At 39.3% G+C, this 14,491-nt stretch overlaps 1 protein-coding gene across 2 annotated transcripts in view; it reads left to right on the top strand.

Moving 5' to 3' along the window:
* The first annotated feature begins 6,596 nt into the window (after positions 1–6,596).
* LOC118106624 (SPHK1 interactor, AKAP domain containing) overlaps positions 6,597–14,491 on the top strand; it is a 105,709-nt gene continuing 97,814 nt past the window's right edge. For both annotated transcript variants that reach the window (XM_047339693.1, XM_035155321.2), the window contains exon 1: positions 6,597–6,729. The gene's annotated coding sequence lies outside the window, so the exon portion shown is untranslated. The remainder of the gene's footprint in view (positions 6,730–14,491) is intronic.

Here is a 14,491-nt window from a genome sequence, read left to right as displayed (position 1 = left end):
AGGTGGAGGAGAATTCACTGCTGTGTCCTGAGCTGACTCGAGCACGGATGAACGATTGATGTGATGTTTGCAATTCAGAACTTCATTTATTAACTGGCACCACCCCTGGGACTCAGCAGTGGCTTCTCCTCCCTCTGTTTTCAAGGTTCTACAAAGAAAGGAAAAGGGAAATTGCACTTTATGATTTTAATAGTCCACAAAATATGGTTTCCCAATGCCATATGGTTACAAGCTTTCACCTGCAATTTACTATTGTTGATAAATGCTTAACTGATATTAAAACAATACATTCAATAATAATTATTTGACAGTTTTGGCACAGTCAGCTTTACAACTAACAGTGCTGTTAGTTTTCATACCATGATTTTCATACTATCCATACTGAAAATGTTCAGTAGACCATGTGACCTTGCACACTAAAAGTACATAGCCTTAAAACCATAACAGATGCTGTCAGGTTTGTGATCTGCCCAACATGGACTCATATGTGGCGAAGCATAAAAATTATCTCTCATCTGGATTTTATGCAGATACGAGACACTCGAAATGACAAGTGTAAATGGAGCCCAACACTGCACATGCTGAAATGCACTGTGAGGCTGTATGAGCAGCTTTTTGAAGCCTTATGCAGCAGTAAGTGGACAGAAGCCGTTAACTGGCTGGACCAGCTCCAGACAGTCTTATCAACAGCCACTCAGAGAACCAGTGGCTCTATGGATGGTTGGCACATAACATCTACTCCTAAAACTGTCCCATGATGAATGGCCCCAATTATGGCCATGACCTTTCTCTTTGTTACACACTCCTTCTCCCTGATTCCTCTCATATACTTTCTGTTTCTCTGTTTACCTTTGTTTCACCCCTGGTTTCAGAGATGCTGCTTTGAGTCACTCTCTTGTGTCTTACTTTCCCACTCATTTGCTTTTGACTATTTTTTTTCATGGTATTTCTTTTGTTTCCTGTTTCTTTCTCAGTTTGACCACAATGTGTTAATCCTGTTTTTCTCCATTTTGAGTAAAAATCTACAATTGGTGATTCATCTTACATCTAATGGCAGTTAAACTAGAACAGATTTGTCATAGCTCTTTCCTAGATGAAGATTGTGTATGAGAATTTCTGTACACAATAAAATAATAAAACCAGAGTTGCCCGGATGGTGTAAAAGAAAAAACACACTCGCCCACTGAGATCCTGAAACACTGAGATCCTGTTTCAATCTTTGGCAGAAGTGCTTGCGGCCTGTCTTGGTGCTCCATCAAACACAATTGGCAGTTTGTTAGCTGATGTGGGTTCATGTCCTCGTTGTTGAACTAGTGAGTCCTACATGCTGGCAGAGAGGAGACACAAGTCAAGATTCATCCAAACAGCACAAATGTTATCTGAAGCCTATTTTCAAAAGAAAATGTGAAGGTTTTTTTAATGTCTGTATACATCCACTACGGTTATGTAAATACTACATTTTCGCACATCGTGAAATCCTTGATGGTGTTAATTCTACTGTCCAGTGCCATTAAAACATTGCAGAAGAAGAACAGCATGCATGTTGGCTGGATAGACGGATGGGTATATGCTTTATTGAGTTCAGGGAGAAATTTTGGATGTTGGATTTTCTTTCCAAGAAATCCTACATGCTTCAGTTGACAGCAATAACAAGGATTTACTGGGAATAAATGGAAGGGCAAATTGCTCTGAAATCAATAAGGATGCAAGAGAAAAAGTGTCTTCGCCACAATATTGGAAATGCTCATTGAGGACATTTGTTACAAAAATCTGAAAAAACGGCTTTCAAAGAACTGTCTTCGAATTGTCAATCTTTGCTTTTTCCTGCTAAATGATGATGCACTAAACACAACCAGTATGTGTGTGTGTGTGTGTGTGTGTGTTGAGCGGTTGCTCTTCCCTTAGTTTTCAATTTTCTCTCCTCTCTTGCTCCTTCCCTCTCTTCACCCCATTTCCCCAATGGCCACTCTCCTAACTTTTATTCCTGTGTGTATGTGTTTGTTTTATCCCTGCAGGCAGGAGACAGATGTCTGGTAGGTTCCTTTTTTACAGAAAAAGACTGCAGGCGATGGCTGGAGCAGATGAATTGTATTCTGGGGTCAAGCAGTGTTTTGGTCGGAGTGTGGCTGCTTTCAGCGGTTTCCTCCTTCCAGATTGACAAAACTCAATTCATTTTATAGGAAAGAAAGGAGACAAAAGAGCCCATCTTCTAACTTGAATATCTTTAGTGTGACGTGATCGATTACATATAAAAAAATCGTAATGCCCTGTCTGGTGAGATAAAGGTTGAACAAAAGGAAAAGAAAACACAAGTGTTGACACATGCTCTTATTTGGATTTCCAGATAAGAACGCCTTTAGCGATATCTGTTTTGGGAGAAACAAAGCTTTCTGAGTGAACCTCTCTGCAGTTTCAGATGAGGCCAGATTTCAGGGAGATGATCTTTTGTCTGAGGTCGTCACTTTGAGTAAAGATGATTCAGTTAATAATCCACCCAGAGTCACCATGGCTGTCTTTAATCTTAGAACTGGCACTTTCACATCAGGGACAGGCCCTTGAAGGTAGTGTGCAGTTTCTGGTCATAGCTGTTACGATATTGTTTATCAAAATATCTAACGTCATTGAAAAATTAACCAAACAAGGTAACTAATAACCTAGGTGATTTGTTTTATTTTACCATATTTTAATAACCTAGGTGATTTATTATATTTTACCAGGGAGGTGGTCACCGGTCACAGGGTTTATGCTGAATACTGACTGCCTGCTGAAGACTGTACAATCTTTGTGGATGTTTTAATGGCCACTGATGCTGGTAGGATTTCTCCCTTTGCTGCTGATGGTCAATGTGACTGGGGGTCAGTGTGATTGAGTGGGAGAGACAGGGAGGCAAAGAGTGGTCTCCTCCTGTTCCTTATACAATCATTGTGTTTAAATAAAATTAAAATTATGATCCCTTTATCTACCAGCATTAAGTATAGGATGCTCACCTGCATGCACACACTATTTCTCTGTCTGCACATGTATCACTTTCTGAGAGGAGACTGCAGGATTGGGAGGTTATTGAGGGGAATGGTCTTTTTGGTAATTTTGGTTTGATCATTTGTGTCTAATGAGAGTTGGAACTAAGTTTAGATTCCGTACTTAATGAACCATAATGGGTCAACATGGCCTGGTGACCAATTGCAGAATTCTGTCTACAAATGCAGACGAGAAGTGCACCCTTCAGTTATCAAATATCAGTGTATCCCTTTTAAAGTCCCAGTGTATCATAATCTGTTGTGGGCCTACAGATAAATCATAGTGTCTGTTAAAATGGTAATAAAGGTGTCCTTAGGCTGAAGTGGTCACAGTGACAGTCAGTGTAGCACGCCAGTGGCCTAGATGTTGTCGGTCAAGATGTGTAGAGAGCAGTCCCTTTGGTCAAACATGGCATAATCGCAATTGTACAAGATGGTTTTATGCCCAGTTAGTCACCTCACATCTGTGTGTTTTAGAGGATGCTGGGGAATTTAGCCTCTTAACTGAGACATGAACAAGGTTATGTTGTTGTATCTTTTCCACAGCAAGGAAAACTCTCCCTGCACATTTTCTGACTCATCAATAAAAGGAGGAATTGTAGTATGTTTTCATCAATAACAGTTTAATGTGTTTTGGGTTTTCTTTCAATAGATAGAGAAATTATAGTGTTGACACTTTATGACCCTAAATTTATTCATGCTTGATCGCTGAATGTTGTACTACCATTAAAACAGCAAGAGAAACTGCATTTGTTTTATTTGCCACTGGCTATATTTTATGTGTGTGTATGTGTGAGTGAATCTATCTATCTACGAAGGCTTACTTAAATCCAAGCTGCACATTCAATATTAAAATCAATATTTTTTTAGTCTTGGTCAGTTGAAGTTTCAGAGCATCTGCTTGATCAACTCTGTAATTAGCATTAACAATACAAAATGAGCAGGACACTTAAGGTTTTTGATTGCACTCGTAAATCTAGTAAATGAAGCAGTTTTGTTGGCAGCAGCTGAATTTCTCGAATGCCAACAATAAACTCAGTTGCTCACAGGCGGAGCATATGTGACACTGGTAGCCACTGGGTGTGTGTGGCTTTTCTCTCTTGGTAAATATGATTGATGCCCTAACAAAAAAAAGCAAACTATGAAAATGTGGAAAAAGGGAAATGATCCCTTTGATTTTGTTGTTTAGTTTCCACACTTCATATCGAGAACTGTCGATTCAGATTTTCTTTCCCTTTTTAATTTGTATAGAGTTTTTTCCTATCGTTTGATCTTTTCATACAACCCCAGTGTTGTTGCAGTCTACAGGTCAGTGCGGCTGAAGCATGTGGAGGTCAAATGCCTTATTTAAGGACACATGTTTCCGGATTTTTCCAGGCAGGTAAGGTTTCTGTCCTGTCCCGTTAGGTCAGTGTTCACCAACCTTTTCGAGCCCAAGATCACTTTTTAATTTCAAACGTAAACTGAGATCTACCACCCTGATATCTTCCAAGAAACCCACTTAGGAGGGTCATATTTATTAGTTTTTGCAATTTCTGTAAAGGCTGAATGTACGATATACACAAAGAAAGGCAGTTGTTTAACTTTATCTATTCAATGCACAATATTCACATTATTATCAATTCATATTTACCGCATCTGTTCAGTGCACAATATTTAGCTTCAGTTCAACAATATGTTCTGCAGAGGAGCTGCTACTGCAGCACAATGTTTTTACATATAGGCTTTGCCTTGAATATGGCCATAAATATGACCCTTTCCTTGAATGAAAGAAGTCCCTTGTACTCAAATTAATACCAGTACTATACTATACAAAAGAATGGATTCCATCAACAGAAACGCTGGAGTGCTTTTATTTTGAAACGCACACAGAAAGTGGTTATAACATTTTAAAATGCAGGTTTGTGACATAATTTCAACAGATAAACATTAAACTCATGTGAAATATCATTTTCTCTGTTTATTCTGCTGTGAAACACAATGTTTATATGTCTATGACACAAATGTATTTACAACACTTTCCGAACCCGTTTCAAAGTAAAAGCACTCCAGCGTTTCACTTTCTGAATCCATTAATTTGATCTCACGGGGCTTTGATTGTTATCGACCGACCGGGAGGTGCGTGTCTTCATACCGTAGAGTCCTGGTGTTTAGTTTAGTACATGATACGACTTGTTTCGAAGGCAAAGCAGTAAATAAACCAGCAGCTCCGCCGCCAGTAGCGGACACTCTGCCGTGTGAACAACTGACAACCGACACACAGCTGATCTGCGGCGCAACAGCAGACAGTGAGTTCAGAGAGTTCGGAGATCGACAGTGAAGACTGGGAGATCGACCGGTAGATCGCGATCGACGGGTTGGCGACCACTGCTTTAGGTTATAACCAACCATAAAAGCATTAGAAGAGTTTGGCACCTTGTCAAGTTTTAGGCGTGTCTGTGTCAAGGACTAGTCCTGTTAAGAGCTCATCATATGGCCCATTAATCTATTTAAACGTTCAAGTTGTGTGTGTGTGTGTGTGTGAAAGAGATTTGTATTCATTATGAGTGGCTTAACCTGGAGTGCTGGAAGAAAGAATAACTGTAGCTTGATGTCATTCACACGTAGAGAATAGGCTGATGGAGCTGGACTGTCATCAGCAGTCGTCTACAAATGCATCTAATTATCTTCATAAGAAGTACATGTGTCTGATGTCATGGTGTCTCTACTGTCCAATCATGTGCTTAGTGAACAACACTTTGACAAAACTTAAGGTGCTTGCTACTAATTGCAAAAGTAGCACATTAAGCAGGTTTCAGAAAATAGTAGGAATACAGCTGGAGAGTGTCAACTGACTTCTGGTTGATGAGATGTTGTATCTCCTAACAATTACTAGTTTACAACACTGACATTAGCACTAATAGATCTGGGTCTTCAAAATAGAAATGTAGGCTTAAGACAATACCAGGGTTATCTTGGTTCCTGCACAACCTAAAATATCATGAGGCAGAACCAGACCCTGATATATGTGCGATCAGTTATGAAATTAACTGAATATTTTTCTTTTGAGATTGTGGGAATATCACTTACATGGTAAGATGAAAATGGATGCATACTTGTCTAGACTGTATTTACCTTAACAGGACTGACAGTCAGTCTTCACCACCCACTCTCCCCAGTGATGCTTTTAAGTGTGAGCATGCATTTGCCTGTAAAATTTGTGTGATACTGTGATTATTGATTATTCATACTCTTGAGAAGGTCTCAGTTTACATCAACTGATTTTACTATGTCAGTTGTGGAATATACAGCTACAGAAAAGATGCATTTCTTGATAATATGGGTAAATGACCTAACTATGTAAAACATGACGATTTTGTAATGCTAACGAGCAATGATGACCCTAATAAACCACCATAATAAAACAGGTCCCTACCACATAACAAATCCCAATATAACCCCTGTTGTGTGTCTAACTCTCCCGTGAACATTTGCTGCCTAGCACCCACTCTACTCAGCAGGGATTAGGTACTCTTAGACACACACACACACACACACACACACACACACACACACACACACACCAAATACTCTCTATCCTGAGCCTCAGTGAGCGGTTGAAGCGATAGAAGCAGCAGGAGAGTGGAGACTAAAAAAACAACTGTTTACAAAGAAAGAGAGAGAGCAGTCTAACCTCTCTACAAAGGCAATGTGATCGACCCTCATGAGTGTGGTGAGTGCTTTTGGGCGTGTTGTAATAATACCTGTTGCTGTTTGATGTACCTCCTCTGTGGATGTCAACAATATGTGGATGGTGGGTGGGTGCATGTGCCTTTTATATTTGTTTGTGTGTGTGTGTCAAAGGTCTTTGCGAACAGCGCTGCAATACTTGTTTCTTCTTGCAACAGTGGCTCCTTGCACAGTTTAATTTGAAATACTGAGGGAAACGCAATGCAGCTTGAAATCATTGAGATCCATATCGCACAACAAAGGTGTTGTGTTGGCATTTGTAACACTGAAACCTTTTGGTTCAACCCGGTTGTATTGTTCCTTAGTGCACCTGCCACAGTGCAGCTTGATTGCTTTATTTGTTTGTCAGAGTGTTATATTTTCTGTCAGGTTGTAGTGCTGTGTAACAGTACAGCGCCTTCTATATCAGTGCCAAGTTTAGTTTGTTGACTTGGAGCTTGTGAGACAGATGAACAGCCATCAGTCACGCTGAAAGTTCACACTCTCTCTCTCACCTTCTGTCTTTGTTTTTAAACTGATGAATGTGGGTGTGTGGCAGTGATCAAGGGATGGAGTGGCTCTTGTATAAGACATGAAAAAATCCCAACACATTTCCAACCATGCCTAGGATAAATTATTTAATCTCCCATGTTACAGACTTGAACAGGGCTGTTGCATCTTCAGTTCACCAATGCATATCTCGGATATTCATATTTTTCAGTAATCTTTCACATTATTTTCAGAAGGCCCCGTGTTTCATTGGTTTTCACCACAATGCCATAATACATATTATGCGTACATTGATTGTATTTTTTAGCCTGTAGGCTGTGCTTTGACATTTCAGGCCAAGCATTTAAATGCATGTTTAGAGAAGATATTCATTTTTAGTCTTTCGTATATGCTTTTTGTCACTTGACCTGTTGTAGCGCCCTTCATAGGTCCCTTAGCATGCTAACATTTACCAATTAGTATTAAACAGTATAAGCATTAAAAAGTATGTAGTGTGGCAAAAAAAAAAGTCAGTGTGTGGACAGCATTTTTCTTTCTCTTTAATTTATATGGCAGTGCTTTTCTGAGTTAAAATTTGACTGACACATACTGCATAATAGGTGCAGCCAAATGGATTTAATGACGTGTGTTATTGCGTAGTATGGAGTTGGGACGCCGCGTACGGAACATCTCTCCTGTTGTCAGGGACCTTGTCAGTGCATATGTATGACCTTAACAGAGACCGAATTGAATGTTTGTATGGCTGATGACTGCTGTAACTGAATAACACAAAGAGGAATTATGCTGGAGCTAACTGGATTAGTGTAAGGCGGTTTAGCAGGCTTCCTGCAGCTTCAGAGGAGGAGCGCCTCATGTGCTGTCTTATTTTTCACTTCAAAAAATATTTGAGCCATTGAGGGTAAAAATCTTCTGCAGGAAACTTTTATTCAAAATATCTACTGTTGCATCTCTAAAATAAATATTTATCATACAAAGAATGTGATTATAGAGAGGAATAATAGAGAGAAAGATTAAGAAAGACAAGGCTACAGCAAAACAAACTGCACTGGCCTGAGAATCAAAGGTTATAATATTAACAGTATTAAATATTTTGACTCTCCTCATTAGAGGTGCAATGTCTGTAAAGAGAAAAATTATGAATTACAGTCATGGCGTCAATGGGGAAAAATATAAAGGAATAAGAGATAATTACTTTTTGGGGGAAAGCAAGAAAAAGGCCATGATTGGCAATTGTTCAACTCTGCAGTACATAAAAACAAGTTGAAACGTCATAATTGACAGCTAAGACTGACTCATGATTCAAGCACATGAATCAACAGTACTTTGCTACTGCAGCTTCATACCCTGATCGCTACTGTGCAAACTCATATCCAAGATATTTTGGCTTCATTTCTGGATAATGGAGATGCATCATCTATCTTATACAGTTTATTACAAAATCACACTCACATATACACCTAATGTTAAAACATTTATTCATATTTGATTCTAGTTTCTATTTCCCAACAAAAGATACTTTGACTTTACCACAAACCAACATCACTGGTTGTTGAGATTTGTTGAACTGAGATTTGTTTGATCATCAAAGTGCAGTCAACTTTGCCCTTACTCACAATATTTTCCTTATGACCCATTGTTTTTCTGTATTTATTCAGCATTATCCTATTATCATTACTTCAAATCCTATTTGTACAAAATAATATGTGGTATTGATTACCCAGTTGACTGAGCTCAATTTTGTAGAATGTATTATCACTCACTGGCAGAAAATGTGTGACCTACTTTCAGTCATTCTCACAATGATTCCCACAGTTTCAAAAATCCTTATACTTCACTGTCCAACTACTCCCTTCTCTCTCTCTTCTTTATCTCCCTCGTCTAAATAACTAGCACTAGTGTAGTGTGGATTAGAGCAGCAGCTAGCTGTGCAGGTAGCTTAATGAACACTCTGGCACAATTATAGAGTAAGGAAATTACTAAGTAAGGCAATAATATGCTACTTCACAGGGTAATAGTATGTCCCCTCTGGACAATGAGTTATTAATGGTTAGGAAACAATGACATCTACATCCCCAGTCCAACCCTCTGGCCATTTTCTGCTCCCTGCTGCTGTGCTTTTGTATTTTTCGTAGCAATGGAGGATAATGACAAGAGAGCACAACAACACAGGACTCTCTTCATCTCTGTCCCACTTTGTCTCCGACTGTTTTCGTGTCAGAAGCTCGCCGACGCTCTCATCTGATTTCTTTCTCACCTCGCTTTCCGGATTCTTATCGCTATCACTTTCCCTCACACAACACCTACACACCACGAGCCTGGTGGGGGAATGCGGGGTATTAAATTATTCAAACTCCTGGCAGAAGGTGTCACCATCAATCACTTGGATCCTTTTCTGGCCTCTGTCAACATGTCAATAGAAAGTTCTAATGCTGAGTAGAAATCTTCAGGAATCCCTTAGAATTCGTAAAGATCAATGCTATGAGGTGATGTTGGTAGTGGACATAACCAAGGCTATATCAGCACTGACTTTCCCAGGTGCTTCACAAATCTTAGCTGTACCCTTCTGAGAGGCGGAACACCACTTCAACTTGTGATGACCACTTATTTATCAGATGGAAGTTCACCTGGAAAACTTTTTGGTCTACTGTGGCAGATTGGGGATTACAGTGCCTAAGGCCCTTACTCACCTACTATTAACATCCGTCCTGAGAGATCCGATCAGAAGTGGCACATTAAAATGCATCCTGAATGTGTCCCCTCTGATTGGATCTCACCTCCCCACTCTACAAGCAAATTTACACGTTCGTCATTTGTATTAGTTGAGACCAAACAATGTTGTTTTGAGGCAGTCTGAGTTTAGAGATGTGTCTGATGTCGCTGTGTGTGTGTCACCATGAGCGAGCTGAAGAGAGATGTGTCAGGAGAGTCTGAATGAATCTTGTGCAGCTGTGAAGAAAGATTTTACCAATTTAATCATTATGTGGTGATCAGTGTTGATGTTGTGACGGTGGTTAAAAACTAATCAACGAGAAGAGACAAAAATATGTTTGATTCATAGGGAAACTGCAGCTGCTCAGAGGAAATCAGCTGAGTAAGAGGTCGTTCATATGTGGCCCAGGAAGGATAAGCGTGTGGAAAAGAATGTGGACACGTCGCCCAGACCACCCCCGAATGTAGTCTGGCGTGATCGAAACGCCACACCTGTACTGTCCGCTTGAAATCGGATCACAAAAACCACATGCTAACACCGTGAGCTGCTTTCTGCGGGTTATATTGACAATATGTGTTATCATGTTACGATATGGATTGTAATGGAGCTAGTTTAAGTAAAAAACATAGACTGTATATATAAAGATTGACGACATGACGGCTCCCCAAAAGTGAAGCTAAATAATTGTGATCTCCCCATGGTGGCTGGCTAGAAAATGGACCATAAACCATGCCTCTCCATGTTAGTTGATAGCACATGGAACTAAAAAGTCAAATTCCAAATTAAATATTTTTTTTCCCAAAGATGGTTTCTGTTCTGGTTCGGTTAAAATTTGTGTTTTCATGCTATAACAAAGGCGTGAAAGGTCACGATAAGAAGTGAGACTAAGCCGCGATTAGTCAGCTCTATGCCTCTCTGCAGACTCTTGCTCCAAAATACGTCAAAAGCCCAAGATGATGGCAGTTTATATTTTGCTGGGATGATGGGAAGAAAAGGAGATTCTGAGACAACCAAGCAGTGGTAAATCTTCTTAAAAAGTATTAAACGGTGCAAAATGTTATTTATTCAATCGTACAAACCTCGTTTTATGATACAGGTCTTTCCAGTCAAATCTCTGACTGAAAACAAACTCTTTTCTTTGAGTCAATATTTTTTGCAAGCAGCCAAAGGTCATCTTTTCATTTACAACCACTGACAGCAGTATGTTCACCACACTCACTCTTCCCCTTGAACTCTCTCCCATTAAAAGAGAAGAAAGCTGAGATTTTATTTGTATCTCTCTCGGATGTCACGCTCCTTATGAACAGAGGACATTTTCATTTGTCTGATGGATTCTCTCAGGTTAATTTTTCGCCAACGAACAAAAACAAATCCATTCTGCTGTACAACTTTGATGACTCTGCCTTTGATTGTCTTTGTGTGCTAAAGCACCTAGTGATAGGAAGGGCCAAACCAACATGAGATTACAGAAACATTGATGCCAGAAGGAACTGTTGCCACAGCCAGAAGAGAACTCGCATGCCAGACTGATGTGTCCCAATAATATTTCTTAAACTGACTGATTCCAACATTTTATTATCACTTTTGTGATTTGACTACAGAATAATTCTAGTTGTGCAAACTCACCATATCGTCTGGTGACAGTCTAGCAGATTTTTTAAAAGAGAACTATTTTGCTCATATTGATGATGGATGAGAAGATACCATTTAAATAATACAGTGCCCATTATCAGACTGATGCAACAGTAGTAAACTATAGGCAGTGATACACAGGGCATCTTTTTGGCTGTCTTCACAAAGGATACAGTTTACATGCTGCCACTCTATGCCAGGATTCGATATCAGTATAACCTGTATGAATCCAGCTGTCTTAAAAAATGTCTGTGCTGCTCATATGAATGAAAGGCTTGTTACTTATTATATTTTTATTTTTTGATAAGATTGAATAGCAAATGGGCTTTAGGGGTAGTTCCTATAGATGCTAAAGCTAGCTTTTTTGATAACTTGATAGCTGTGTTGCAGTAACATGCAAGCTTCTTGAATTTAGATGTCAATGGTAGCAATAAATGAGCCAAAGGAGCAGAGAGAATTCTTGACAGCCGTATCGATTTTCTTTGACAAATTTCTCTCTTGAATTTGGTTTGGATGTACGATCCACTGACGCCCTGAGTGCTGTATCGATTTTCTGATACGTATCAGTTAATCTACTCGCCTATTGCCAAAGCAAAATAAGATTCCATGTCACTCACGCTCATTGAATTTGACCAAAATCTCCTTGGTGCCTGAAAAATTGTTATTAATGTCATATGTCACCTATTGTTTTGTTTCTAAACACAGTAATTTCGTCTGAATGGCAGTGTGGGAGGAGAAAAGTGTGTTTAGAGGTGAAAAGGTTCCTCACAGCACCATCCATCATGTGTTCAACTACAGATAGGCGGACAGCGTGTTTTTTTGACTTTTCACATTTGTGTCAGCACCATATGTTTTTTTTTTTTTCGCAGTGTGTGTCACAGTGTGAATTTGTGTGAGTGCCTGCCTGGGGGACACCGCAGCCTACAGAGGGGAGTGGGGTTGAGCAGGATGCTGTCAAGACAGTGATGAGGATCTACCATTTGAGCAGCAGTTTGACAGCAGACATTCTCCAGAGTGCAGCTGACTGGAGAGCAGGAAAAACAAGATACTAGCCAAAGCATGCTGATGAGGCACGAGCCTTAATTCTGTTTAGATCAACATTGTGCATTGTTAATGTGTGTGTGTGAGCTGGGTAATGTGGAATAATTGCACCAAGATACCAAATAACTAAGAGGTTAATAATTATGAATTCAAGGATTGATTGAAATAATAATTTTAAGTTTCATCAGGTCACATGAAATGATATAATATATTTATTATTATTATATACGAAAGCAAGTGTTTCAAAATAAAACCCAGACTGGAATTGATGCTGTGGAAATGTGTCTTATACTTAATTATTGCTTGCTAAACCTCTGTCTTAAAATAATAGGGATGATTTTAGACCGATTTGACCCTTCCGACAATCGGGGGTGTTCCAGACTGTAGGGCACTCTGTGCCGATTATCTGCGCAAATAATCCTGAAGTGTGGGGGGTTTACAAAATAATCTTAATGCTACCAATTGAGTTGCAGCCTCCACGATCTTAAATCGTAAATAAATAATCGCCTCCGACAGAAACCCACAATAGCTAGAGAGAGCGAGACTGAGAGAGCGAGACTGAGAGAGCGAGCTTACCGGGAAGCATCACCAACAGGATGTTGCGTACTAGTACAGCTGTGACTAAAACCAACAATCGATCCAACAAACCTCCATCTCGCACTGCAAAATGTATACGCCTCCTCAGCCATAACTACATCCATAGATTTTTCGCTGCAAAACAGAACACACACACCTCTTCATGTTTGTTTTTCTTCTGAAGTCACAATTAATTACGCAAGTGTTCCACACTCCAGATCAGAAGGTGGCGGTAATGCGCCTAAAAGTTGTTAACCAACCGCCATAAAAAAACTGAAGAAGAAGAAGAAGATATCACGAGTTTCTGTGGGATTTCAAATCTCTGGAATCGCCACTGTGAAATTTGTTCCTACAAAGGGCAAGTGTGTGGTCTGATATTCTTTCCAAATCGTTCAGTGTTCTGAGGATTATAAGATTAAAAATCTGTCAAATCTGTCTTTACATCTGTGGTCTCCCACTGTTTTAAAATCGTTCATGAGTTGAAAGTCCTCTAGTGTGCAGCATCCCTTAAGTAACACTTTGTTCAACACTGTTTGAGAATCATTAATTCAGTGTTTGTTCACAAAAGATCTCTCACACTTTGTCAAGCAAAAAAATAAAACTCACTTCAACGTCTACTACACAATTACTGATAAGCTGTAATGAGCTGTAACATGAGCTGAAGATAGGTGTAACTATGAGAGGTGATTTGCTGAAACCGGATCCAGACTATTTAATTGATGCAATAATGTAATTGAATCAATTTGTTGACATGAAAACTCCAATGTTGTTCAAGGAGAAATATCGTTTATTCTGTGAGCTCTAAAAGGAACAATGCATGATATTGATGATGATTAACTCACTGCAGCATCCTTTATTTCAAGTAGCCTTTGTATACTAAGCAGTCAAACAGCCCTTTCAGCCCTAAAGTTGGGTCTTATGCTTATGTTTTATGCTAAAATAACTAATACTACTATTTCCTTTTCTATTACCTTTTTTTTTTTTAGCATATATTATGTAGGTAGCCGTCAAGTGGACGACTTGTTATATATGAGTCACCTTGAAACATTAAATCATTAAAAACATCAAATGCTGATGCAAAACTCACTGTAGCAATCAAGGACCCATCGATTCAAAATTGACTTGATTTTCTGATACTATCTGCCCCCGTTATTATTGGTTACCTGATATGTCTTGAGGAAGAACACACCTTAGGTACCAGAGGTGATTGGGCAGCTGATGTTACTTTAATTATAAACTCTTAGTACCTCAAGACCTTTTCATGTTTATATTTTGTAATTCTGTAAAGAGGAAATGC

This window comes from Hippoglossus stenolepis, chromosome 4, assembly GCF_022539355.2.
Source record: "Hippoglossus stenolepis isolate QCI-W04-F060 chromosome 4, HSTE1.2, whole genome shotgun sequence".
Taxonomy (NCBI): domain Eukaryota; kingdom Metazoa; phylum Chordata; class Actinopteri; order Pleuronectiformes; family Pleuronectidae; genus Hippoglossus; species Hippoglossus stenolepis.
The sequence above is the reverse complement of the archived record's forward strand: the minus strand, read 5'-3'. Positions and strand labels throughout refer to the sequence as shown.